The following is a 27871-nucleotide window of genomic DNA, read 5'->3' on the forward strand; positions in this document are numbered from 1 at the left end:
TTTGTTAGTTACCTGCTGCTGTGTAACAAGTACCCCCAAGCCTACCAGCTTCAAACGACAGAAGCGTGTTACCTCACAGTCTCTTTGTGTCAGGAATCTGAGAGCAACTCAGCTGGAAGGTTCTGAGTCAGGGTCTCGCAAGGTGTCACATTCGAGCTGTCAGCCTGGGCTCCCGTCACTGGAGCCGGAGGCCCCTCCCCAGCCGACTCACTTGGCGCTTGGAAGACTTCAGGCCTCTCGGGCTTGGGCTGTTGGTGGAGATCTGAGTCTCTGTGTGGGCCGCCTGCGCGTCCTCAGGGCACAGACGCTGGCTTCTCCTCCCAGAATGAATGATCAGAAAGAGAGAGGAGGAGCCCACGACAGCAGCTGTCCTCTTTTGTAACCTAGTCTCAGAAGTGACACGTTGTGCCTGCTGCCACACGCGATTGGTCAAGCGGGGAAGCCTGGTACGGAGTGGGAGGGGACGCACTAGGGCTCCCAGGAGGTGGGGGTCACCGGGGCCATCGTGGGCGGCTGGCTTGACCATCACTCCCTTGCCCTGAACGTATATTTGTAGGAGTTTGTGACTGAAGTTGGTCTCCTCCATTGGACCAGAAGCTTCTTAAGAGCCGGTATCCGTTTTGCTCATGTATCAAATAGCTTTTGTTATAAAACAAACCAACTGAAAGTTTAGTGGCTTAAGAAAAGTATTCATTTATTATTTCTCATGTGTCTGCAGGTCATCTGGAGCTCTGCTGACCCGGACCAGGCTCGGCTGACCCGGCTGGGCTTGCCCGCGTGTCTGGCGTCCGCTTCTGAGTCAGCCGGGGCGGCTGGGCCCACCGGGGCCTGGATCCTGAACCTGCCCTCTACCTGCCAGGTGGCCCCTGGCAAGTTCCTGTGCCCGGCTGAGCCCTGGTTTCTGTTTCCACACAGTGGGAGTGCCTACCTCACAAGTGTTGTAGGGTTTGAGTGCAACTGGTTACGTGAGTGCAGAATACGGTGGCAGGCACCGAGGAACATCGCCCCCTTCCCTCCACCCTATGCCCTACCTCACCTTGACACCCGGCCCCTCCAGCCCCGGCCGTGGCTCACACAGCCTGACCCCGGAAAGCCACCTCTGTTGCACACCTCTCTGGGCCCCTTAACACAATCACTGGCATAAACACGAGCACAGCTAAACCCCAAGTAGCAGTGCAATTCCTGCTGCCACAGGTGGGCAGGAAGACTGCCGACCACAGGTGACTTTTGCCATCACCTGGCTCAGCGCTCTCGTCCTGGAGCCAGGAGGAGCCTCCTCTGTGGCCTCGGGTGTCTGGAAGCCTAGCTGTTGCTTGGCCCTACTGACTGTGCCCTCCGGCCTCCGTTAATGTGCTCAGATCCACTCTTCAATCCGCAGACATTTCTTCTTTCCAGGCTGGCTGTCTTCTATTTCCTCTCTTTCCCTTCCTTCCACCTCCTCCCCTCCTCTGCCTCCTCGCACTCCTCACCTGTCTTACTATTTTTGACCTTTTTCCATATGTCAAGTGGCATGCTGAGCACTTTAGGCTAATTGTCTCATGGATTCTCACATCAACCCTGTGGCATAAGAACTACTACTGCCACTTCCTTGATGAGGAGACCGAGGCTCAGAGAGTTCCCATTACATGCTCATGGCTACACACTTGGTGGGTGGAAGGACCAGGATGAAACCTGGGTTCTGGTCCCAAAAAGCTGTTACCCTCTCCCCTACTTTACACCCTCTTTCCTCTTGTTACCTAGTTGTGTGTCCCGTGGCAACTTCCTGCTAGAATGTTCCTTTCCCTCTCTATATGGCTGCTCTACAGGTTATTGGTGTTTTCTTAAAGATTACCACCTTCCTCCTCAGCTCTTCACTTCCCTTTTCCCTAGGGCAGTGCAGCTGAATAGAACTTTCTTTTCTTTTTTTTTTTATTTAATTGAAGTGTAGTCGGTTTACAATGTGGTGTTAGTTTCTGGTGTACAGTATAGTGATTGAGTTATATATATGTGTTCCTTTTCATATTCTTTTTCATTATAGTCTATTACAAGGTATTGAATATAGTTCCCTGTGCTGTACAGTAGGACCTTGTTTTTCATCTATTTTATATATAGTAGTTAGTATCTGCAAATCCTGAAATCCCGATTTATCCCTTCCTGCTCCCTTTCCCCCTGGTAACCGTAAGTTTATTTTCTATGTCTGTGAATCTAAGAGAACTTTCTGTAGTGATGGAACTGTTTTCTGCTCTGTCCATTACAGTAGCCAGTAGACACATGTGGCGTTTGAGAATTTTTGATATGTGGCTAGTATGGCTGAAAACCTGCATTTTAAATTGTATTTAATTATAACTAATTTAAATTGAAATAGTCTCATGTGGTTAATGACTACTCCACTGGACAACTCAAGGGTCTCGTCTGCGTGTCTGTTACTGGGGAGAGGATGGGGGCTCAGGGAGGGGAGAGAGAGATGGGGAGAGTACTTGACGGAGCCACAGAACTATTTCACATGAGTGTTGAACCTTGACTAAGCTTCTCATAAGGAAAAATCATTTAATGATGTCCAAATTCCTGGTCCCACATTCTTCTCTGGACCTCTGCCCTCCAGTCACCAAATTTCTAGTGAGGTCAGCAAGAATGCCAGGGCCGAGTAATTACACTGAGTCTCTTCAGAGAGACGGCCTTCCTGGGCAACATGCAGATTGAAACGCCCTCATCCCGGTGCAGGGAGAGAGGGAGGAATCACCGACGGCAGATTCCCTTCTCCAGTGGGCGCTGCTGAAATCGGCATTCAGTCAGTACAACCTTCGCCCTCCATTTGCAATTCTGCAGAACTTCCCACTCTGTAGAATTTAATGTGGATTAAAAAACTCACAAGCAATGGTTCCAGGAACTGAAATGCCATTTTCTCTTTAGCGAATCAAGACAGCTTCCAGGACTTCCATACAAAGAGACCTCAGAAATGGCTTCTTGATGAATCTGAATACAACAATCCTTCAGTGATTAACAAATTTCTACAGGAAAACTCTGCCCAGTTCTGGAAGCAAAAAATTATTCTCTTATTTATTTATTCAATTTTTCATCTATTTACCCACAAACATTTTCTGAGTTCACAGGAAATTCTAAAATGCAGGTGGAAAAGGGGGAGTTAAAAAATGAGAAAGACAATTTTTATAGCTTCAATTTTTTTTTAGTCCAAAAGTAAATAGGTAGGTTTCGTGCTGGTAACCCACAGGACATAGAGCGTTGAGTCTGTGCTCTCAGTATCTTTTATCCATTTATCAGGTATCTTATCCACTTATTTGTTTGTCAAATATCGTCAAGTCCCTTTAATGCACAGACTGTCCATTTAGTTATTGTCACAAGAAAACTGAGGTTATAAAGCACTTTAATTGTACTTTTATTAGGGAAGTTACCTCAATAAGCTGCAATTTATCTCTTCACATATCTGCCTTCCTCTAGAGTGGGGGTCCCCCAGGGTCATCACCTTACTGACTGCAGCGTCCTTGCTTATTAAATATCCCCTGGAGGAACGTAAAGCTACAGAATGAGGGGGAATGTGTGGCTCTGGTGGCAGAGCGTCTGCTTAGCGTGCGCGCGCTCCTGGGTTCAATCCCCATGTACCTCCTCTAAAAATACATTAATAAATAAACCGAGTTAACTGCCTGCCGAAGACAACCAAAACTACAGACATGTGGTACTTGGCTAGATCCATGATCCAAGTCAAAATCCCACGGGAACCTGAAGTAACTTGTGCTGAGATCAGCCTCCCGTGAATTCACTGAATCCTCCCTTAGTTATGGTTTCAGCCTCTAGTGTCTTAAGGTCTAAGAAATCCTGAGTGAACTGATCACAGATAGGACCCTGTTTCTTTCTTTTCTGTGCATATGTCCTGAAGCCTCACCAGGTTCAGAGCTTGTCCTCTGTCTACTTCTAGCAACACGGTATTTGGTGAAGATGTAAAGATGGTAACAGTGTCAGCTGTGACCTTCATAGTTCTATGAACGTCTGTCACATCCATTTTTGATGTATGCTTTTACAGATCAAAATGTGTTCTTGAAACAAAAAGCCTTTTTCCAATATGAAAGCCACCTATTTTGCCCGTTTTTCATCTCTATATACTCTTCTCTAGATGCCTTTTATAAAGTCCAATGACAAAAACCATATAAAATATTTATTCAGTTATTCGAAGACTTATTCAACAAATTTTTATTGCTTGACCACCATGTGCCAGGCACTGCAACTCTATCGCGGTTAAGACTAGATCAAATCACAAACAGAAGCGCCTCCTTGTTCTCCGTCCCTGCTCTGCTCTCTTGCTCAGCTTCTACAGCAAACAGTATGTTTCCTGTTATAGGCTGAATGGTGTTCCCTCAAAATTTAGGTGTTGACGCCCCAGCCTCCAGTACCACCTAACGGGACAGTATTTGGAGGCAGGGCCTTAAGGAGGTAATTAAGGTAAAATGAGTCATATGGGTGGATGCTAATCTCATGTGACTGATGTCCTTATAAACAGGTGATTAAGACACAGACAAACACAGAGAGAAGACCACGTGAAGACACAGGGAGAAGACGGCCGTCTATAAACTGAGGAGAGAGACCTCAGAAAAAACCAACCCAGCTGATGCTTTGACCTGGGCTTCCAGCCTCCAGAAATGTGAGGAGAATTAAAAAAACAAATGCTGGGGCCTTTAAGCCACTCAGCCTGAAGTGCGCTGTTACTTATTCTAGCCCCAGCAGTGGGATACATCTGGCAGTTCATCACCCCTGGATCTCCTTCTCTTCTCTTCTCTTTCTCTATTCGATTCATCTTTTCTTTTCTCATCCTTGTCTTTCTGTTTGTTTGTTTTGAACTGTTGACGACCGCTTTTAGAATGTCTGCTTTACTTTTCTCAGGTGTACCTTCCTTCCTCGAGCAGGCTGTACATTTCTCAAGGGAAAAATGACAAACACCCTCTTTGGGATTTTCACCTGTCCCTGTGCAGTAATCAGGGTCATTTTAAAGGCAGGGAAACAGAGGTCCTGGGGAGACCAGCTGAGGTGCCCAGGAGCTCTCAGCCGGCCGGGAGGAGGGCTGGGGTTCCCAGGAGAGCTGCCTGGCTCCCAGAGCTGCCGCACCTGCCGCCTCTCCAGTCTGCCTCCTTGAGTGCCTGAGCTGGTGGCTCCCAATTACTGGAACACCCCAGAGAGCTGAGCTCAGCGCTAGCCCACGGCAGACCTTCAAAAACTGTGTATGGGCTTGATTTAAATAAATGCAGATGGTTTGGCTGATCCAGGGCAATTAACCCAAGAGCACTCCTTCTCCCACGTTAGGGACAGATGGCAGCTCTTCCGGAGAAATTTAAAGACCTGAGGTTTTATGAATCATTATCTCTTCCTTTCCCCATAAAAGTTGCAGGCTTGAATAAGACATGACATCATAAAACTCCTAGAAGAGAATATAGGCAAAACATTCTCTGACATAAATTGTACCAATGTTTCCTTAGGTCTGTCTCCCAAGGCAATAGAAATAAAAGCAAAAATAAACAAATGGGACCTAATCAAACTTAAGCTTTTGCACAGCAAAGGAAACCATAAACAAGATGAAAAGACAACCTATGGACTGGGAGAAAATGTTTGCAAACACTGTGACCGACAAGGGCTTAATTTCCAAAATATACACACCGCTCACACAACTTAATGACAAAAAAACAAACACTCAATCAAAAAATGGGCAGAAGACCTAAACAGATATTCCTCCAAAGAAGACATCCAGTGGCCAACAGGCACATGAGAAGATGCTCAACATCACTAATGATGAGAGAAGCACAAATCAAAACTACAGGGAGGCACCACCTCACACTGGTCAGAACGGCCTCATCAAGAAGTCTACAAATAACAAATGCTGGAGACAGTGTGGAGAAAAGGAAACCCTCCTGCACTCTGTTGGTGAGAATGTAAATTGCTATAGCCACTACAGAACAGTGTGGTACTTCCTTAAAAACTGAAAATAGAGTTGCCATACGATCCAGCAATCTTACTCTTGGGCATATATCCAGAGAAAACTCTAATTTGAAAAGACACGTGCATCCAAATGTTCACAGCAGCTCTGTTTACAATGGCCAAGATGTGGAAACAACCTAAATGCCCATTGACAGGTGACTGGATAAAGATGTGGTATATATACACAGTGGAATACTACTCAGCCACAAGAAAGAATGAAATAATGCCATTTGCAGCAATGTGGATGGACATAGAGGTTATCATACTAAGTGAAGTAAGTCAGACAGAGACAGACAAATATCATATGATATCACTTATATGTGGAATCTAAAATATGACACAAATTAATTTATCTATGAAACAAACACAAGCTCACAGATATAGAAAACAAACTTATGGTTACCAAAGGGGAAAGGTGCTGGGGGAGAGATAAATGAGGAGTTTGGAATTAGTAGATACAAACTACTGTGTACATAGATGAACAATGAGGTCCTACTGTATAGCACAGAGAACTATGCTAAATATCCTGTAATAAACCATAATGGGAAAGAATATGAAAAATAATATGTATATATATGTATAACTGAATCACTTTGCTGTACACCAGAAACTAACACAATGTTGTAAGTCAACTATATGTGGAAGAAACCCCACAAAACTGCAGGCTTGGCCTTCACTATGCACGTTTTAGACTTCTGTCAGAACAAGCCACAAACCTGAATGCATATGACTAGGACTCAGCCCACTTGCAATTATTTGTGGTGACAAGGAGCAAAGATGGCTTCTGCCAAGCAAGGATGTTGACATCTGCCGACACCGCCAAGTTTCCTTTGGACCAAGAGTGGCAGCATGCTTCTCAGCAGCGGGGAGGCCGGCAGGCCAGGCCACAGGGCCGGGAGGGCGAGAGGCAGGCCCGGAGCAACCACTGGAGGAGTCAGGCTCCACCGTGGCCTAAACCCGTGGGAAACAATGGTTATTCAAATGCTCCTTTGGCACTGAAGGTGCTTATAAAAATAGGTCTGACCTTTCGTGCTTTTCTAATTTTGCAACACATGTATTTAGTATCTATTCAAAAATCAATGAATTTTTTTAAAAAAAGATCTGTATATTCTTACATCCAAAGCTTGAAACAATATAGAGTTAACTTAAGAGCACTGGCCTGGAAGTTGGTGGAACCGGGTGTTAGTTTCTACACTGCCACTAATTTTGTTTCTAAAACACAGATTTCTCCTGCTTAAAACCCTCAGAAGCCCAGTCACTTACAGAGTAAATTGCAGCTTTTAGCCTGGCCTGTGAGGTCAGGGGTGATCTAGCATCACGTACCTAGTGGAGGCTTCCGCAGAAGCAGAGCCTTAGGTAGGACTTGGATGCAAGCAGTGTAGGACCCCTCGAGGGAGGTGACCCCCAGAGCGCGCTAAGGCAGTGGGGGTGCGAGAGACAGGGACGGGAGGAATGCCAGTAAAGGGGCCATCACAGGCTGGTGACCACTGTGGGAAACTTGGGTTCAATCTCCCCTGTCCCTCTGAGAGGCTGTGGAGACACATGTTAGCATATTCTGACCAAGGGAGGAGGCTGGGGAATTTATCACCAGCTCCCTTCCTCATCGGTTGACCTGAGAGCATTAGCTCCTCAGCCCTCTGGGTCTGCTTCACACAAGGGCTGAACGGGCTTCTTACGGCTGCCCGGAGAATGCACTCAAGCTGGGAGGTGCGGGTACTTGAGCAGGGAAGCTGCAGATGGGCTGCGCAGAACACAAAAGTGGCCACAACACTACGCAGTTCTTCCCATCAAGACGTGGAATCTGCTTCTTTACCCCCTGCATCTGGGATGGCACTTTGGGGAATGGGATGCAGAGGCTGCAAGGTTAGAGAGGGTCTTGGCCTGGGCCTCAGCAGACCTTTCAGCATCTGCTCCTCCCCTCGTGGAGCTGTGCTGCCACTGTGCGACGAAGGCCAGGCGGGGCTGCTGGAGGACAGGGGGCCCCACGGGGCAGAGAGGAGTCAGCCAGCTGAGCGCCCCCAGCCAGCTTGCCAGCTGACCAGAGATACCTGAGTGAGCCCAGCTCAGCCCAGAAGGATGACTCAGATGAGCCCAGCCTAAATTACTGAGCTCATAATCATAATTTAAATTCTTTATGCTTTTTTAAAATTGCAGTATAGTCGATTTACAATGTTGTGTTAGTCTCTGGTGTACAGCATAGTGATTCAGTTATGCACACACACATACGTATATTCTTTTTCATTATAGGTTACTACAAGATATTGAATATGTTTCCCTGTGCTGTACATACAGTAAAACCTTGTTGTTTACCTGCTTTATATATAGTAGCTAGTATCTGCAAATTCTGACCTCCTAATTTATCCCTCCTCCTCCCCTTTCTCTGCTGGTAACCATAAGTTTGTTCTCTATGTCTGTGAATCTGTTTCTTAAATTGTTTCTTTGAACCACTGAATTTGGGATAGTTTGTTATGCAGCAAAAGCTGACTGATAGAGCATTTAAAGGAACTGTCCAAGCTACAGGTAAGCTCTGAAGTAGGTGAAGAGGCACTGACAGCTTCTACTGCAACACTTGTATTAGCTTTCTTTTGCTGGGCAACAAATCACCCTAAAACACTGTGGCTTAAAACAACAAACATCTCATACGGTCTCTGAAGGTCAGAATTTGGGAGGAGCTTAGCTGGGTGGCTCTGGCTCAGGGTATCTCCCCAGGTTACTGTCAAGTTGTTGGCCGGGGCTGCGGTCATGTAAGGAGGATCAGCTATCAAGCTCACTCATGTGTCTGTTGACAAGATTCCTTAGTTCCTTACTGGCTGGTGGCTGGAGGCCTCAATTCCTCACCATGGGGGCCTCTCCATGGCACTGCTCACAGCACAGCTGTCCTCTGTTGGTCAACACAGATCAACTGTGGAACAGTGTTGGCCATACAAAGGTGTGAATGCCAAGAGCTGGGATCACTGGGAGCTCCCTGGAGGCTGCCTACCACACTACCTTTTCTCCCCCTGCCATACACTCCACACTTCAAATGACTCATTCATTCCCCAAATCCATAATAATGATAACAGCTATTGTTGTCTTTGCAAGCCTACGAAGTGCCAGGCACTGTGATAGTTTATGTATAAAAGCTGCAACCTTTCCTAATCCGTGAGCCCTTGTCCCCCGAGGGAAGCCCTCCTATGATATTATGATACCGTAAGAAATATATATTTGGTCTTCATCCCCAATTCCTGGCACAGAGCTCTCAAAACCCGTGAAACCTCTGAGTGATAGAGTTTCGAGGAGTGACTTCTGTTATTCATAATGAGCCCCTTTCGAACATGCCTGCCTTCCCTGGGTGGCCGAGCCATCACTCAGTCAGTCCCCTCCCTGAGCCATGATGCCTGGTGGACACCAGTCAGGGCCGATGCCGGCGGGCTGCTCCTCGCTCCTGCCACTCCACAGGTGCAGAACATGACTCTGGCCTGCCTTTGTTTTTTTCCCCCCAATAAAAGGAACTCAGGAACCCCAATGTTCAAAATAGCACTATTTACAATACCCAAGACATGGCAACAACCTAAATGTCCATCGACAGATGACTGGATAAAGAAGCTGTGGTATATTTATACAAGGGAATACTATTCAGCCATAAAAAGAATAAAATAATGCCATTTGCAGCAACATGGATGGACCTGGAGTTCATCTTTCTAAGTGAAGTAAGCCAGAAAGAGAAAGAAAAATACCATATGATATCACTTATATGTGGAATCTGTAAAAAAAAATGAAAAAAGACGAACTTATTTACAAAACAAACAGACTCAGAGACATAGAAAACAAACTTATGGTTACCAGTAGGGGAAGGGGGCGGGAAGGGATAAATTGGGAGTTTGAGATTTGCAGATATTGACTAATATATATAAAATAGATAAACAACAAGTTTATACTGTACAGGGAACTATATTCAATATCCTGTAGTAACTTTTGGTGAAAAAGACTACGAATACGAATAAATGTATGTTCATGTATGACTGAAGCATTGTGCTGTACACCAGAAATTGACACAACATTGTAAACTGACTATATGTCAATAAAAATATACTTTAGAAAAAGGAAAGGAATTCAGAATTCCTTTAGACGAACAACAACAAAAGATAGGAAAAAAAGGACATTCTGAGAAACAAGGGCAGCACCCCCACCCATTCCCCACACGCTGGTCCTGGGGGCCTGGCCCTTCAGCTTTCCTTTTACCTCTTTCCCTAGCTTAGGAGGAGAAAACGGCTCTGGCCTTTCCCCGTGCTCTCAGGTCACCGCCGGCCCTGTTGCGTGGCTGCTGGGGGCACTGGGGGTGCATCAGACAGCTGCAAAGCGCCTGAGGCAGCGGCCTGGGTGCTGCTGGCTGAGACCACGCCGACCCCTGGTAGCAGACACTGCACGTGGCTGGGTTGGCAGGTCTGGAGGCCTTAGAAGTTCAGGGATGCCTCAGGCTGGAAACATTTCAGAGTCATTTAGGTGGGGCAGGAAGGAAGGGTAGGGAAGGCTCCTCTGAAGTCAGCACAGCGGGAGCCAGCCATGAGGGGGGAAGAGGGCGGTTACTTAGTTCCTGCCATGCCCCACAGACTGGAGCCCAGGGCTGGTGGCTCAGAACCCTCGGGAACATCTTCAGTCTGGTGGATACAGCAGTACAGCAGTGGCCTGTCTGTGTTGTCCTCTCTGCCTACAAAGTCCACTTTGTCTACCCAGAAGAGTCTCAACATCCTTTAAGATCAAACCTGAATGACCCTTCCTCTGGGAAGCCCTCCTTGACTGCACGTAGGAAGCATTTCTCCATAAGAGCCCACATGGCCCTATACTGTGATTCTCCCGTTAACGACACTGAACTTTTCATAGAGATCCACTGCCTGGTGGCCCAGAGACCTCAGGAACAGAGTGGGGCCCTCAGTAACTGTTTGCTGATCTGAGTGTGAGAGAGGATATCTGAGGAAGGTTCTCAGTGTGCTCCAAGAAGGAGGCATTCCACTCCCCAGGCCCGTTCTTTTCCACTAATGAACCAAACGCATCTCTCCCAGACTCCAGCGGGAGCTGTTCTTTCAGAGCGTTTGAGTGCTGTGACCACTCACCTCCTGAGAGGCCCTGTGGGAAAGCAAGGAGGGGGCCACCCCTGGCGCTAGGACTCCTTGGGTTCAAATGCTGTCTCCACCGCCTCCCAGCTGCGCGGCGCTGGGCAGGATGGAAGACAGCACGAGGACCGACCACAGGACTCCTTGGGAGGGCGAAGGGGGTCCTGCAGGCTGCAGCACTTAGAGCCACCTGGCCCGAAACACGTCTGCAGCGTCAGCGGTCATTCCAATTCCCCCCGTTTTCCCCAGACCACAGAAGCAAAACCCCAAAGGACCTCAGGACTGCCCCGAATGTGTCTGGGGACAAAGAGTATGCTGGGGGCTGATCACCATTGCTGTTTCCACAGGCGCAGGCCAGGTCCGGTGAGGCAGAGGGCAGCCCCAGGCCAGTGTCGAAAGGAAGGCCTCTGTAAGGGAGGGGGTGACCCTGGCTCCTCGTGCCTGAGCCAGCGCACTCGTGAGCCTCCCCAGAACCCTGCACCCTGGTCTGGGACTCCCAAGGAGGGCCTGCCTGGATCTCGGGCCTGTCGCTTTGTTTTTGGCCTTCTGGCCTTTGCTGCTGTCCTCAGGGACAGGCTATTTTAGGTAGCAGTCAAAATAAAACTGAGATTAACCCAGAATTCTTGGCAGTCAAACAATACCATAATTATGTGCTTTTTCCCTTCAGAAATCAGGCAGCCGCGCTGACCCGCAGGGGTCTGCGGGTGCTTTGAGGATAATAAGGCCTCCGTCCTGCGTTTTGTCACCTTCGCACACCCTTCACCATGGGCGGCCACCCGAGAGCCACTGCTTCTTCTCCAAGGAGTCCTGTTGTCCCAACAACAATACAACTTGCCCTCACACCAGACGCTGGCAGGCTGGAAGGGCAACTTACTACTTTCTATATCCTAGATCCCCTTGCAGGAGTCCTGGTACCAGGGGCTGGAGGCCGAGAGGGAACAGAGGACGCCTGTCATCCAGGGCTGGCTTTCAGGGCAGGAAGTCACCCGCAGGAATGTGTCTGTGCTTTGACTGCCAACAAGGGACGCAGACCCCCTGGCCGGGCAAACAGGCCCCTTCCTCTGTGCTGGGAGCCGGGGGGAGGGGAGGGAATTAGTCACACACAAGAGCAACAGGATTAGGACCCTGAGAGTAAAACCCCCACTGCAACCCAGAAAGGGGAAAAAGAATGGGGGATTCAAGTAGTTTGGGGGTGGGGTTGCGATGATGTAATAAAGGTCACGGCCTGAAGAACAAAGAAGCAGCCGTGATGAGAGGCTTGGGGCAGATCTCCAGTCCCCCAGCAGGATGTCAGAGCCCCTGGATGAGGGAAAGGAGGCACCAGACTCCAGCCCCAGAGCAGCCCCCGAGGTGTGGCTGGAAAAACACAATTTTCCCCAACACTGACTTTGACTTGTTCCTGGGAACAAGGTGCTTCTGGAAACACGAAGCTCCCAGCAGAATGCTAGCTATCGGCCAGGATCGTTGGCCTTGTGAGATTAGAAACAGAAAACACGCTCCAGTGCCCCTGGCCAAGCCACCCACTGGCAGGGAGGCAAACAGCCGCAGACACGGCCCCCCGCGTGGAAGGAGTGCTGTGCGGGCGGTCCCCAGGCCGCGCCCTCCCCACCAGGAGGGCCCGGGGCTCCACTGGTGACTGCAGCTGAGGGCTGTGCCCCTCGCATGCCTTGAGAGCCCATCAGTGCCCGCTGCCCCCCCGGATCCTGAGGCCCCGGCCTCCTGCCAGCTCTCCTGGGAGGTGCTCCCAAAGGAATGCCTATCTTTAACGATGGATATCCACTTCCTGCCTGGTGTCAGTTTGTTTGATTGTTATTTTTGTCTCAAAAGCCTGACATGTCTGTCTTTCTCTGCCACACAAGCCACAGGAACAACAAGCTGTGGGAGGCTGATCCTGGGACCCGACGTGCCCAGAGAAGTGAACTTGTCCCGAGACAGGACCTTGAGTGTGGTCTAGGGGGCGGACAAAGGAGGGACAGGTTGAGTGACAGCGGGTGAAGGAGGCCAGGAGTTTTAAGCAGGTGGGCCTGGAACGCAGGGCCTCCCGCTGCTCTTCCTGGTAACCTAGATGGGTTTTCATGCTGCAAGGGCCACCCTGCTGGCATTTTCCATCCTGTGTGGTCTCTAATTGGAAAGGGAAGTCACATTCCAGTGTGAAGGAGGAGCCACTGGGCCACCTCCCTCTGGGGACCGCATGGCAGCGCCTTTGTCCTGTAGCGCTGGCAGGACCTGACTGACCCTCCATCGGGGGGAAGGGGGCTTTGGACAGACAGGGTGGGTGGCGATAAAGTGATGAGCGAGGTCTGGGAATGGACCTCTCTGGGCTTCAGCTGGTGCCTGGGGGGCTCAGCCAAGGTACAAATAGGAACGTCTAGAGGGGAGCAGAGGACCCCCGAGTGAGGACAGCCGGTTGCCGGTGGCGGGGCTCTTGTCCGGCCTTGCAGGCTGGGGACGTTTACAAAGAAAGGGCTGCCATCATAACTGACCTGCAAACGGATGTCCTGTGGGCTGCGTCCTAGAGCCTTGGGAGGGAGTGTGGCCCTGCTGACTTAGATTTCAACTTCTGGCCTCCAGAAGGGAGAGAGAGTAAGTTTCTATTGTTTCAAGCAGCACCGTTTACGGTAGTTTGTTACCACAGGCCTAGGAGACCAGTACCTCCTAATGCAGGGGACAGAGCGGTGCGCGCAGCGGGCTGGACGGCGCGCTCACAGACCCCACCTGCGGGGCCGGCGGGCAGCGGGGAGGCTGAACCGAGCCGCAGCTGGGACAGGGGCCCCGCCTGTCCTGGAGCAGCGAGGCCGGGATGGCCCCTCAGAGCTGTCTCAGCGTGAGCCCTCGGCAGCCACCCTCCCAGCCTCGGGGCAGGGATGAGAGCCTCAGTCCAGAAACAGGGAACTGAGGTGTGTCGGCGTGTGCCACCACACACCCCACCCCGGTCTTTCTAGCCTTCTCTCCACTGCACACTTAATGCCTGAAACACCTGAGCTTTAGGTAGTTTGCACATACACTTAGCAGAGTATTTGAGGTATAAATCTATTGTCAAACGTCCCCAAGCTTTGTGTGTTGAAGTCTACAGAACGGGCTCACTTCAAGGAGACAGAACTATCCTGTCCACTAAGTCACCGTGCGACTCTTCCAGGACTCAGAGCTCTCTCTCTAGGTAGCACCTCTCTCCGTTCCGGACACACCGGCCGTCTCTCAGCTCTCAGATGTCTCTCTTGACGCTAGTTTGTTTTTGACGCGTCCTGCCCTCTCTGCCTAGTGAACTTCTCTCCCCAGAGCTCCCCCCGCAACCCCTGAACACCTGACTCCCTCCTGCTCATCCTTGGTGTCTCAACCAAAACCCCACTTCCACAGAGAGGCCTGTGCTGACGCCCCTGAATTAACCCCCAACAGCACCTTGAGCTTCCCTTTTTATTCTTCATCACACTGACAACTGCTGCTTCATCAGCTCCTGGCACTGGGCTGACGGGCAGAGATATTTATTGAATTGCACATAATCTCCCCTTGCAGCACCTGGGGTCTCAATTAAGTCTCATTTACCACCCTTTGCCTCCTTCAGTGCCCAGCAGAGTACTGTGTACTCATGGACACTTGCTCAATGGTTTTGAATGACTCAGTGGTTTTAAACAGTGGTTACGTGTGTGTGTGTGTATCTCCAGACTGCTCGCCTTTATACCCAGGAGCTAAAGACACACAGGGTATGGCCCCATGAGATGCTCTCCTTGGGGTCTGCGTGACCAGCCCCGCAAAGCCCATGCATCCAGCACGACTGGCCTTCTGGTAAGTTCTAGTGGGAATTTCTGACCTGCATCTCTGGGATCTTCCCTACTACAGATTCTAAATAATGTATGTGATACTTCCTCCTTCCCCTGCCTGCTCTGAGGGTGGGCTTGCTTCCCAAGAGTACAGCACGGAAAAGGGGGGAAGACAAGCCTTACAACGGGGAAACACAATCACTCGGTCAAGTGATCCAGGTAGCGTCAGCGACAAGCCACGCTGATGACGGGTACCCTTGGTTTACTGTGATGAGATGGTGCTTCACCTCAGTGGTCTTCCTCAGCCAAACTCATACCCTTAGTCCAGCCGTGAGAAAAGCAGGAAACGCAAATCGTGGGACGTTCTACAAAATATCGACCAGTACTCCTCAAAACTGCCTCGGTCATCCAAACAGGGAGAGTCAGACACCCCCACAGGCCAGAGGGGAGTGAGGGTGCGTGGATGCAATGTGCAGTATTGGCTGGAATCCTCGAGCAGAAAAGAACACTGGGGGGAACCTAGTGAAATCTGAACAAAGGGTGGGGCTTAGTTAATAGTCATATTCCGGTGTTGGTTTCTTAGTGTGACAAACGTTCCTCGTGATGCAAGATGTTAACAACAGGGGAAACTAGGCGAGGGGTAAAAGGGAATTTGGCACTAGCTTTGTGACTTTTCTGTAGATCTAAATCTATTCTTTTTTTTCAGCCTGGGAGAAATCCAGCACCAGCTCCCTGCCAGGGGAAAGCCACGGGGCCCGCTCAGTCCTCCAATGACCTGCTTTACTGGGTGGGGAGTAGGTTAGGAAGGAAGGAGGTGAAAGGTCAGGGGCTCAGCCATAAAAACACATTCTAAATGGGATGGAAACACCAGTGGGAAGCCTGTGTCTTATATAAATAAATAATAGATACTAAAAAATTTTTTTCAGGTGCCACCTTAATCAAAACAAATTTCTCGGCCTCAGACACGGTTCATGGCTGAAAGATTCCACAAGAAGGTTCAACAACCCACACTCCACTCCTTCTCTAGCTCGGGTGGAGTGTGGACAGTCAACACCCAGCATCTCTTCACAAACAGTCTTATTCAGCCCCGTGGGCGGGGCAGGGGTGGAGGGGCCAGTCCTCTCAGACTCTATGTTTTGAGAGCCTTCTCCTCGCCTGCCCCCACCCCATCCCGACAAAGAAGGCAGTGAGGGCTCTGCCACCAGCTCCCGGGGCCCATAGAAGCTGAGGCTCCCCGGGGCCTCCAGGAGCTGAGCAGTGGGCCTGGCAGGCAGAGCTGGGAGACAGGGCTGGGAAGGGCAAGCCTCCTGGGCAGGTGACATCTCCCCACTGTCAGCAGGTCCAGGAGAGAGGTTCCTCTCCAGGGAAAGTGAGAAAGAGAGAAGAGAAAGAAAACAGTGAGTGTATGTAAGGGAAAGAAAGAGGTTCACAGAACCAGCTTCACCGAGTGAAGGCAAAATTAGCAGGGCCGGTGGCCCAGGATGGGGCCCTGGGTAAAACCTGCTTCCAGATAACGCGCTCAATGCCAGGGGAGCTTTGAAAGGTCAACGAAGCCGTGGGGACGGAGAGAGCAGCCCTGAAGGGTGGGGGTGGGCAGAGAATGAAAGGGGACTGGAAAGCAGAATCTGGTCGGAAAGACCTGAGCTTTGCAAAATGCCTTCAGCAGTTGCCATGGAGTTAGAACAGCATTTCCTAAGCCCTTGTGACAGCCAGGCTGCTCTTGTCACCCTCTGGGATCACGGCCAATGGCTCCCACCGCCCTCTCCTGCCCCAAGGGAGCCCCCACTGTCCTTCAGCCACATCACCTTTTCCAAGACTTTGAACCCCAGAAAAGGTCCATGGGGAAGTAAAGAGTTCTCCTGTCCCCTCCTGGGGCAGCAACTCCAGAAGCCCCCAAAACCCACTGGGCTCTGCCAAAGGAGGCCTCTCCAGCCCCTGACGTGCAGCCATGAACATTTCTTCACAGACATCCGCCTCATGCAAACAGCAGCTGCAGAGGGTGATTGTCCTGTACCCAGAACCCTCCATCAGCGGGGTTAGTATCTGAGATCCCTGCAAAGCAGCAACACAAAATGCGAAATTGAGACCAATGTGGCATTTTACCAGGTCTTTATGGGAAAAGAGTTTGGGAATATGGGTTTTCACTAGACTCTAGGTTATAGGCTGCTTTGAAAAAGTCCCCAAGGGTCCAAGCACCAAATAAGACACCCCCTCTACCTGGCCTGGCCCTGCAGGGTCCTCTCCAGCCCCGTCAGTCAGACTCACACCTTTTCCTATTTAAAAGAGGGATTTGGAAGAGATGAACACCATAAGCTTCCCCTTAGGTTATGAAGCTTCAGAAACAGCTTTCTACGAGAAGAGAGGAGACGCAAGCTCATCAGACATTTATTCTGTCCTATGAAGCATCTCTGAATCACTAAAGGTTAACATCACCATGTGATTCTTTGAAAATATAATTCTTTTCAGAAAGACAGTTCATGGATCTAAAGGATCTGGGGTGGAGATACTATAAGGGGACTGTAAAGTCAAATCACAGTATTTCAGACTCGTTCATAAACATAAAATACAACATGAGAAAAGATTTGTTTTTCCCACTCCAGTTCATGAATCTTTGGCCATTTATCCTCAGGCTGATTATCCAAAAAAAATGTAACTTCTTTTTAAATGGAATACATGCTTTACTAAAATATCTTGGATGTAGATTTTGCTTTGGAGAGCATTGAATTAATACATGAAAAGTAAAGAAGCAGAGGCGTCACGGAACATAGAAACTGAGTCTATACAAAGTGCATGTAAGGTCTGAAATGAAACCATCAGCATGGAGCAAAAGATCCAAACTCGTCTGCTAATGTGAGTCCCGGTTTGGCCTGTGAAACCCGCCTGGACCAAGGCTGAGGCAAACGTGGATCACACGGAGAGGGAGGTGCCTGTGAAGGAGGGCTCCCACGGAAGAACAGATTACATTTTTTAAGCACATGAAGAAGTGCATGATCATAAAATAGCTGGTTAAAAATAAAGTTCCCAAGGTAAAGGCAGAGCTCAAAGGATGCGCAGGGCAGTGAAAACACCCTGCAGGGCACTGTCACGGAGGGTACAGTCTTTAGACACTTGTCCAAACCCACAGCGAACTGGCGATGTGTCAGTGTCGGATCAGCCTTGGTAAGCCCTGTGCCACCCTGGTGAGTGATGCTGGTAACGAGGCAGCTACGCACACGGGGGGACGGTGGGCGTACGGGAAATCTCTGTACCTTCCTCTCAATTTTCTTGTAAAAAGAAAAAGTCCCTAAAGACTGAGCACACTGAAAACCCCCAATATTTATTTTCTAATCCCTCCCCTGAAGCAGCAGCGGGCCCTGCCCGGACGGTTACAGGTGTCACAGAACACGGAGTCGGGGACAGGAACAGGAGGATGCTGGTCTGGGGTCGAGCCCCTTCCCCAGGACTGCAGGGGGCAGCAGCCTCCCAGTGGGTGGGAGGATTAATATGCACCTGTTTCCTTGCAAGGAGCTTTGAGCCCCTCAGATGAAAAGCACAAGGTAAACACAGGCCAGCACCCATCCCCCCGCTCAGAGATCTCTGTGCAGCTGGGGGGGGGGGTCTGCATGTGTGTGCACGTCTGTGTGCGTGTGTGCACCCCTTTCCGGATCCTCTCATTTGCTCAGAGCCCTTGGCCCATGGGTCCTAGTGCAGTTTAAATACTAATCAAACATCGTTTTTCCCTTTCAAGCGTTAGGCCCCATAGGCAGTAGACAAGTTAATTTGAAGAGCAGAACCTAAATCCAAAACCCAGTCTCTGAGGAGCAGCAACCAGTGGCTCTTCTCCTGAAAACCCGGCCTTCTGTCGCTCCCGAAGCGGGGCAAGAACTGGCTCTCTGTTGGAGGAGAAAGCTCAGCGCACCCGAGGTGAACAGGCTAGCTGGCAGCTCGCACGCCGGGTGGAGACAGGCGCCACCTCCCACTTGTAATTACATCGCGTCTTCAGGCAGAGTTCAAAGTGTCTGCACACCTCACCTGGCTGATGTGTACAACAACATCTGGGAGGTATGTAGGGGTGGGCAGTGGAAACCCATTTCCGAGATGGGAAAGCTTGAAGTCCAGAAAGGTGACATGCTGTCTATACTCAAAGGCCATGTGTTTCGACAAGGTCTGCAAACCTCTCAGGTCCAAGAAGTATTCTGGGGTAACCACGAGCATTCTCTGTAAGAACTATTAATTTTGCATTCATTTTGATGCTAATCTAAAAGCATTTTGTCATATGTTTGACCCGCTGACAACAGAGCACTGACATGGTTTCAAGGCACATACTCGTGTTTGTATTTATAATCATGTCATCTAACAGTGCCTCTGTTTATCTTTTAGCGTAGTGTTCCTTAAACTAAGGTGGATGGATATATGTTTAGGGTTCATTGGACGCCCTAATTTGGGAAACGCTGCCCTCTGACACAGAGCATTCCTGTAGGATCTGCCACACTGTGGCTGAATCTTGGGCAAGAGACAGACGGAAATGGTGGGACTGCAAGAGGTGGGCTCCCACAGCCCCAGAGGCCAAAGCGGGCGGCACGTGAGGCTGTGATCCGGCCTGGGCTGACCTCCGGGGTGGTCAGGTGGGCGGGTGGGGGCGCGATGTTCCAGGGCAGTGGTGTTGCTTGTAAACATGTGGTGGAAGCCCTACAGCTCTGCTTGGGCCACCAGGGGCCAGCCATCATGGGCGGTGACCGGGACATCCAGGCAGGGCAGGGGCCCAGAAAGAGAGGCAGAGCCAGCTACAGGTCCCCTAGGACTCAGGACAAACCAGGAAACCGAGGCGGGGATTCAGTGTTACCACTGGGCCAACCTGGAGGGGGTTCAGAATCATGGGCACACAGGGGTGCCCATCCCCACGCCCTAGCACCAGCAGCACAGGGGCTTCCCACCCAGTTAGCTCCGACTCACCCTTCACTTACCAGATTAAATGTCAGTCCCTCTGGGACTCCTCCCCGGCCCCTGACTCGGTGAAGCTCTCTGCCAGACCCACACTTGCCCGGGACCCTCTTCCACTGGGCGTGCTGCTCAGGGTTTGCGTCCCTCACTGCCCGCAGGCCCGAGGACAGGGGCTGTGCCTGGCCCGTTCACCGCTGTGCTCCCCTTGCTGGCACGTCGCGGGGCTCCGTAAATACTGTCGATGAAATATAAACAATGTGCGTACCAGGTCCTTCTGGTCTGAGCCTCCGGTGCGCCCTCTGGCTTGGTCAGAAGTGGTCTGTGTGGACCTGGCCGCGCAGAGTCCCAGGCCGAAAGCAGCAAAGCGACCTTCTACAGAAACGGTCCCACAGCCCCACGCCGGAGGCCCCAACTGCAGGACACGCGACTCTCCTGATCTGACTGCCCAGACAGAGGCCCTCTCTCCCGCTCCTCAGCTCTGACTGGGTCACGGCAGACAGCGTGGGGGCCATTCTGAGACTTCCCTAAGCATGAGGCACTTCTGCTTTTGGAGAACACACTCCACATCAGAAACTCTGACATGCTCTTCCCTCTCACATGAAACGCAACATATTTAACCACATAAGAGGTGCGTTCAGATGCAGTTGACTAGCTGGAATCCTATCACATTGTGTGGACATTTACTTAAACACCTTTTAGTTTTGATTTCATAGTCTCCTTTTTTTAGTTTGAAAAATTATATAAGGTTTTCAAGTCTTGAAATTATATATAGGCCCACGAAAAGCTCATTTAGTCATTTATTGGATAACGTGGTCCTGGGTCCAAGGTGGTTATGTTCCATGGCCTGAACCAGCAAGCCAGCTCCTAGCAGCTGCTGGCGGGAACCATACTTCCTTATGAGACCCACACACATCTCTCCCGAGCACAGCATTTGGCAGCCTTCCTGCGATTCTGTAGGCAGAACAGAGGAAGAACATTCCTGCCAACAGAAGTAAGGGCCTTGACTGTGAGTGGGCGGTGAGCACTCACTCCTAAATCAGGCACATGGAACGCAGGGCAATCCAGCCAGGCTGGAGTCACTGCACGCTGACTGCGGCGATGGAACTTGGAGAATCCAGGAGGGAGAAAACAGAGTGTGGTAGGAAGGGTGGGAAGAAAGGAGAGCTAATTTAATAGTGAAATTACTAAATTAAATTAAGGAAAAGCTCCCAAACTTCCATTTAAAAACAACAGGTTGAACATCCAGTTTTATGGAGGAGTGGGGATGAGTGCACTTACACAGCACGCCAGGCATTACCCCACGTCCTACAGCAGGTCGGCGCCGCCAGGCGGTTCACGTATGCAGACGGAGTATGTGTGACTACCCACTACAATGTGACAGTGTGAACGAAGGACACAAAGCAATAATTACGGGGGGGACGGGTGAGGAGGCAGTATTAAGGGGACCCAAGGGGCTCGGGAAAAACTCACAGAGAAGATGGCTTCCTAACTGGATACTGAAGGAGGAAGGGAATTTTTCCAGGTGATAATAAGAGAGGAACAAAATCTCAGGAAGAGGAGGCAACATGAGCAAAAGCTATTATAAATGAAAAGTAATAATGGTCAACGTTCACGGAGTGCTTTCTAAGTGCCAGGTTCTGCTCCAAGCACTTCACGATCATTCTCCTCATAGCCCTCTGCTGGTAACGCTGCTGTTCCACGCTATGGGGCTGAGGAGGAGAAGTCACTGCACAGTCAGGCTCCACAGCCCGTCCTCAACCTCCTCCCCTTGACCCCTGCAGGTTCGCAGGGGAGCAGAGGGGGAGAGTCCACTCGGCTGGATCCAGGCTCTTGACAGGGGCTGGAGGAACTGGATGGTGAGACTGAAAAAAAAACTGGACCAGACCGGGAGAATTCTTAAATGCCAGGTTAGGATTTTAAACTTTATCCTGTAGCCCTTTCTCAGAGTGGAGTCCGTGGGTCATCTGCGTGAGAGCCACCTCGACCCTGCTATGTCACGGAATTCTGGGCCTCGCCCCAGACCTACTGAGTCAGGAGCTCCGGGACGGGGCCTTGTATCTGAATTTTTTAAAAGCTCTTCAGGCAATTCTTCTGCACACTCAGCTTTGAGAGCCACAGCTGTAGGCTGTGTGGATATCTGGCCACTTTTAAGTTGGGGAGTAAGTGATCAGATATACTTTTTAGAAAGCAAGGTTTTGAGCAGTGGATGAGTTGAGAGGAAAAGCCTCGAAGCAGAAGGTCAACCAAGAGCCTTCCATCCTCTCCAGCCACGGTGACAGCCTGGACTAGACAAACAGTGAATATCAAGGCCGGTTGCAGAGGGAATGATAATGACCTGGGGATAAAGTGAGGTGTGGACAATTATTTAGAAGTTTCTGCTTGGGTGGCCAATGATGACGTTGGGCAGTAATCTTAGAGCACACACTTGGATTTAGGAGACTCAAGTTCAAAGCCAAGCTCTGGCACCTGCCAAAAGTACGACAATGGTGGCACCTCAATTTCTTCATCTGCAAATTGGGGACAATATTACTCATCTCATAGTATTGTTGTGAAGATTAAATGATATACTCAAAGGAAATATGCACGTTCCTGACATTCGATACTTTCCATGCTTATTTCCAAAAAGGAAGATGGAGAATAAAACTACACGGAGGAGGAGAACACGCCTAGCAGGCACCCCCAGGCCGCGGTCACAGTTGGAACACCCTCAAGCCCGCCCTGCAGGTCGGTGACGGTCCCTGCCGCCGGTCCCAGTGCCAAGGGTGAGCTGGGCTGGAAGGAATGCGCTGAGGCCGAGAGCTGGCTGCAGGTCAGAGGTGAGTCTCTGCCTGGCACCGGCATCTTCCACGGTGGGTAGCAGCCTCTCCGACAGCACATCTGTAAAGTCCATCACCAGAGGGCTGGGCACGTTGGGGCGGACCAGCAGCCAAGTCCAGAAAAGCCTGCTGGAAGATGCATGGCGTCTGGGCGCATTCCCAGCTGCAGAGAAGCCGTCCTGAGTCAGGTAGGGGGCGGTCCAGGGTTAGGACTAGGGCTGTGAGGTAACATACAGGATACCTAGTTAAGTCTGAACTTCTGATAAACATGAGTCATGTTATAGCATAAGGATGACCCATGAAATACTTAAACTAAAATGTTATTCACTGTTTACCTGAAGTTAAAATTTAACTGGGTGTCCTGTATTTTTGGTTGCTAAATCTGGCAATCTTAGTCAGCACCCTTCAAGTCTATACGAGTTAACTTTGGAGCCAGGACCAGAAAACAGGAACCAGAGGAGGGACAGGGAGGTCAAGGGGCTCTGCCTGAGATCTCTGAGGATACACGGTTCCTGGACCCCATGCAGGAGACAGGTGGGTCTGGGCCTGGCACTGCCTCTAACCTGGAATTCCAACCTTCACTTGCCCGTCAACTACTGAACTTCTTTCTTCCTCCTTGTCATAAGTGTTAATCTCCCAGATTCTGGGCCCTGGGTTTCTCGCTGTACCACTGTGAGACCACTGCCCTTCCCTTGGGAGTGGGCCCTTTCTGATTGGCATGGCTACGTGGCAGCTGCCACATCCTTAGTGACCCCTGCTCTGGTTAGAGGAGGAGTTTCAGGGCTACAGAGAAGCCTGTGAGGCAGGAAACGCAGTGCTACCAAGGCTGGGAGAAAACGGGGCTGTGTTATGAGTGATCAAAAACAGTCAGGTGTTTAGTGCGTATAAAACAGATAAACATAAAGGTCCTCCTGTGCAGCACAGGGAACTATACTCAATACCTTGTAATAGCCCACAATGAAAAAGAACATGAAAAGGAACACATGTGTGTATAACTGACTCACTATGCCGTACACCAGAATTAACATGCTGTAAATCAACTATATCAACAAATACAGCTGGAAACAAAAACAGTTACGTGTTCATGAGGGACATACCTAGATGCTGAATCTGCTGAATTTAAGGTCCTGTATATTTTCATAAATCCAGTAATGACTAGTTGAAATCTTTATGCTTTGATCTTTTAATACAGTGTTACACTTTCCAGAAACTAGAAAACGACTACGAGTGCGTTCTGTATAATCTTTGGCTTAGGTACCCCTGCCTGTAGCAATGCAGCCTCTTAGGCCCTGAGGCAGGGCCAGCTTGATGGATGTGTGACCCGTGCAGGACCCTGAGCTCAGAGGGTCCCCTGCTTGGTTTAGTGCTACGCTCTTGCCACCTTGTCATAATTTATAATTTCTGAACAAGGGGCCCCACATTTTCATTTTGTATCGAGCCTCGCAAATGATGTGCTCAGCCTTTCCCTCGGGTGCACTATGCCTAGAAATTGAGTTTAGTACGTGAAAGAAGAAAAGAGTTTCTGAAATTCCAGCCTTGAAACCCCTGAACCCGTGACATGGCGGCATGTCACCCACAGGAAGGCAAGTCAACTCAGGCAGGTATCCTGTCACCTGGAAGGCTGCTCACAGTGACACAGAATGTTGACAAAGCTGCCAGGTGTGGCATGTCAGGCCGAGCAAAGTCAGCGCACAGAGTCAGTTCACAAAGGGGCTCTTCCCCATGCACACGGGCGCCAACGGCACAAAGCTAAGGGGCTGGCTGTGGGAGGGGCCTTCCTGCCTCGGCCACAAACTGGGCCACCCATTTAACCCCACAGAGCACAGTCCCCGAATCCTCAGCCAGCAGCTCCTGACCCCCATCAGCCGTCAGGGTTGGCACCAGCCCTCACCTGGCGGCTTCGGTTAGTGGGCCCTGGGTGAGCCTGGGTGAGCCTGGGTGAGCCTGGGACTGCCAGCGCGGCGCAGGGGGAGGGGTGCTTGGGCTTGTCCCCTCTGCTCTCTCAACATTCTTTCCCTTCTTTTGTCTTTCTATTCAGTGCCCTCTGCTCCCAACCCCCAGTCCCCTGTCCCCTTCCGGTCCCAAAACCCCTGATGCGTCTGGATTCCCACAGGATCGGCCGCTCTGTGGAGCAGAGGTCAGGGAGGGGGTGGCCTTTCCCATCCTTTTTGTTCTGGTCCAGTGGCCCAGCCTAATATCTTTGCTATCTTAGGTGATAGGCACTAGGGACTGGCTGCCAAGCCGAGAAGCTGAGTGGGAAATTCAGCAGAGCGGCCTTTTTGTTTATTTCTCATAGGAAGTTAGGAATTACCCCAGAGCACCGGCTGTGTTTTCAGCTGACAGCCTTGTGTTTGGCCTCGGATAAAAGTGCTCCCACTGACTTCCATGTCCTCTGCCACTGGCAGAGCACTGATAAGAGCTGCCGATAACCCGGGAGGAGCTTGGCTCTCTGCCTGCCTGTCCCTGCTCTAGAGCCTTGCTTGGCTGACATCAAGTGACCGGCGTCCAAATCTGCCAGATGGCCTCAGAAGACATGCTCACCAGAGTCAGATGTAATTCAAGACGCTGGTACTTGGAGGAAGTTAGTGGTGGTGGTCGGGCCCCATGTCCCCCCTGCTCCCAGTGACAGCAGTGGTGGCAAGGCCCAGACTAAGACAGCAGCTTGCACCTGGGGAAGAACGTGCCAGATGATAATAGACGACACTGGTTTTAATGCCTGGAACCTGCATGGAGACCTCAGAGTGCAGTGTTAAGCTCATCGGCTGAGGGCAGACTGCCCGGACTTGGAGCCTCACTCTGACACCTGTTAACTGCGTGACCACGGGGAAGTCACTTAACCTCTGTGTGCTTTGGTTTCCTCATCAGTTAAATGGGGAGGTTGTTATGAGGATTAAATGTGTCAATATCCATAAAACTCTTAGAACAATGCCTGGCCCATATCAAGTGCTCAGTCACTGTCCTCTTTTATTATTATTATTAATCCTTATAAAGACACTGCAAGGAATGCATGTTGAGAAGTTAAAAACTAGCTTCAAAGAGGTTAAATAACTTGTCCAAGTAACACAAGGTAAGTGATGGACACAGAGTCCGCGCACCACCCTCCACACCGTGATGCCTCAATGCAGAGAGAGCAATGGAGAGTTGCCTGGGTCTGGCATCTCTCACCAGCGTCCCCAGCCCTGAAGATGTCCTTCTGAGCTTACCCAGGGCACTGGAGAAGGGGGGTTGGGGGGTGCAGGGTGTCAAAGTGAAGGCATCTATTTGGAGGAACAATTAGCCAAGCAGGGGACCGGAGTGAGAGGCAGGGCGAGGCATGCTAGACTGCTCCACTCACCCTTCCTGCTCTAATCAGGTGAGCTCCTCACAGTGAAACCTCAGACAGCAGAGCAGCGCCACGTAAGTACCACAGCCTGGGCTGTCACAGTCTGAGGGAAGCGGCGGAGGGCCACAGTTCAAGGTTTACAGCAAGAGGCACTCTTGATTGCTGTGGCTGACGTGGTGCTAATGGTTTCTAATAATCTCCCAAATCTCTGTTAAGTGTTCGTCACATGAGCTGTGAGTAAAACTCCTGCTCCAAGGGGACCTTGGAAAGCGTCTCTCCACCTGCCAGGTTCCCTTTCCTCTAACTGGCTTGAGCACCTGGGCTCGCGCAAATGGGATTTACACCTATTAGAGGCAGCTGTCCACACACTACACAGACTCCATTCTTCTTGTCTGCTTTTGGTGAAAGCAGCTCTTCCCCAAACTGAATTAGACTAAGAATTAAAAATCTCTTGTGTTTAAAAACACTGACAAAGCCATCCCAGGTTTCTGCTGAAGTTCATCCTTTTACAGATTGAAACAGGGAGCTTTTCTTGTAACCCTACTATTTAGAAAACAAACAAACAACGAAACCCACATGAAACTATTTCAGAAATGCTACCACACAGAAAAGAAATCCTCTTGCCAAAATGCCACCATATAAAGAAGGCAATTGAAGAAAAGGGCACTTGTTGAAATGCCACCAACATCATACTGAATAGAATTGGAAAGGAAATTAATATCCCACTTAACTCCATAAAGCTTTTTTTCAATCACTCCTTATTTTAAAAAATGGAGCCCATGTTATTAAATCATATTTATTGAATAGTAGAATGTCAACTTCCTTTATGTAAGAATAATAAAAATTATTTTATCAGCTTTTGGCATCAGGGAAAATTTGAGTGCTCACTTGAAAACAGTCCAGAGGTGACTGGGCTGGGTAACAGCAGACCTGCGTTCTTAGCACAAGTGTTAGGTTCATTATTTATTTGCTGCATAATAAAATTACCTCCAAACTTAGTGGCTTAAAACAATAATGATTTATCGTCCCTCTCAATTTCCATGAGTCAGGAATTTGGTTCTGGCTCAGATTTTCTCATGAGATTATAGCCAATGTCCGCCTAGGCTGCAGGGTCAGTTCCCAAGGCGGCTCATCGCGTGGCTGGTACAAGCTGGTGTGGCTGTGGGCAGGAGGCCTCAGGGCTTCCCAACATGGGCTTCTCCAGGCACTGCCTGAGTGTCCCCAAGGCCTGGGGACGGCCTTCGCCCAGAGTGATGCAAGAGACTGAGGTGAAACCCACAGTGCCGCCTGTGACCTCCACCGTGCCGTCTACCAGACTCTACTGGTCACCCAGGCTGGCCATGCTCGGTGTGGGAGCAGACCGCACAAGGCCATGAATACCAGGAGGCAAGAACCACTGGGGGCCACCTTCGAGACTGGCCACCCTGGGTGGCCCTATACTAACCAGTTCCAAGAAGCTTTCTGTTGGTGTCAAGTATTCTTTTCTTATCTTCTCATAACATCCAACTCTGCTCATCACCCCACTAAACACTTCTGCTTTCAATTATACACGGAAGTTCAGAGCTGAGCAGCACTGCAGCGACCACCTCCGCCAACCCCAAATGCCTCGAGATTAAACGTAAAATGGCGCGTTTACAGTTTCCTCTCCTCCCCTGCACTGGAAGCTCCTCGAAGACAGGGATTGTGCCTTATTTTTGCATGTTCCCAGTGCCCAGCATGAAGCCTGCGGGACAGAGGTGCCCCGTGAACGGCTAGGTGTTCTGTCTTGGATGAATCATTTCCGTTCTCTGGACCTCAGCTTTCTTGCTGGTATTGGACGGGAAGGGTTTTAAGCCACTTGCCTCTTCACCATGTGAAGAGCCTTTTTCTCCTAATGGAACGTGGCAGGACAGCTTTTCACTGCTTCCTGGACGGAGCTCCTTTTGGTTTGGGACAGAGTCTACTGGCTGTTGTACTAGGGAAGCACAGACCCTCAAAAGACGGTGGTGGGATAAGCTGTCATCCACGAGCTCT

General features: G+C 50.1%; 1 protein-coding gene across 3 annotated transcripts in view; it reads right to left on the bottom strand.

Moving 5' to 3' along the window:
* BCAR3 (BCAR3 adaptor protein, NSP family member) overlaps positions 1 to 27871 on the bottom strand; it is a 189586-nt gene that overhangs the window by 130916 nt on the left and 30799 nt on the right. Inside the window, exon 1 of one of the 3 annotated variants that reach the window (XM_064488732.1) lies at positions 19744 to 20425. The exons of 1 other annotated variant lie outside the window; for it this stretch is intronic. The gene's annotated coding sequence lies outside the window, so the exon portion shown is untranslated. Of the gene's footprint in view, positions 1 to 72; positions 605 to 19743; positions 20426 to 27871 lie in introns of those variants that run through there. One more of the 3 variants, XM_064488733.1, reaches the window with a different exon arrangement.

Source organism: Camelus dromedarius, chromosome 9 (genome assembly GCF_036321535.1).
Source record: "Camelus dromedarius isolate mCamDro1 chromosome 9, mCamDro1.pat, whole genome shotgun sequence".
In the NCBI taxonomy this organism is placed as follows: domain Eukaryota; kingdom Metazoa; phylum Chordata; class Mammalia; order Artiodactyla; family Camelidae; genus Camelus; species Camelus dromedarius.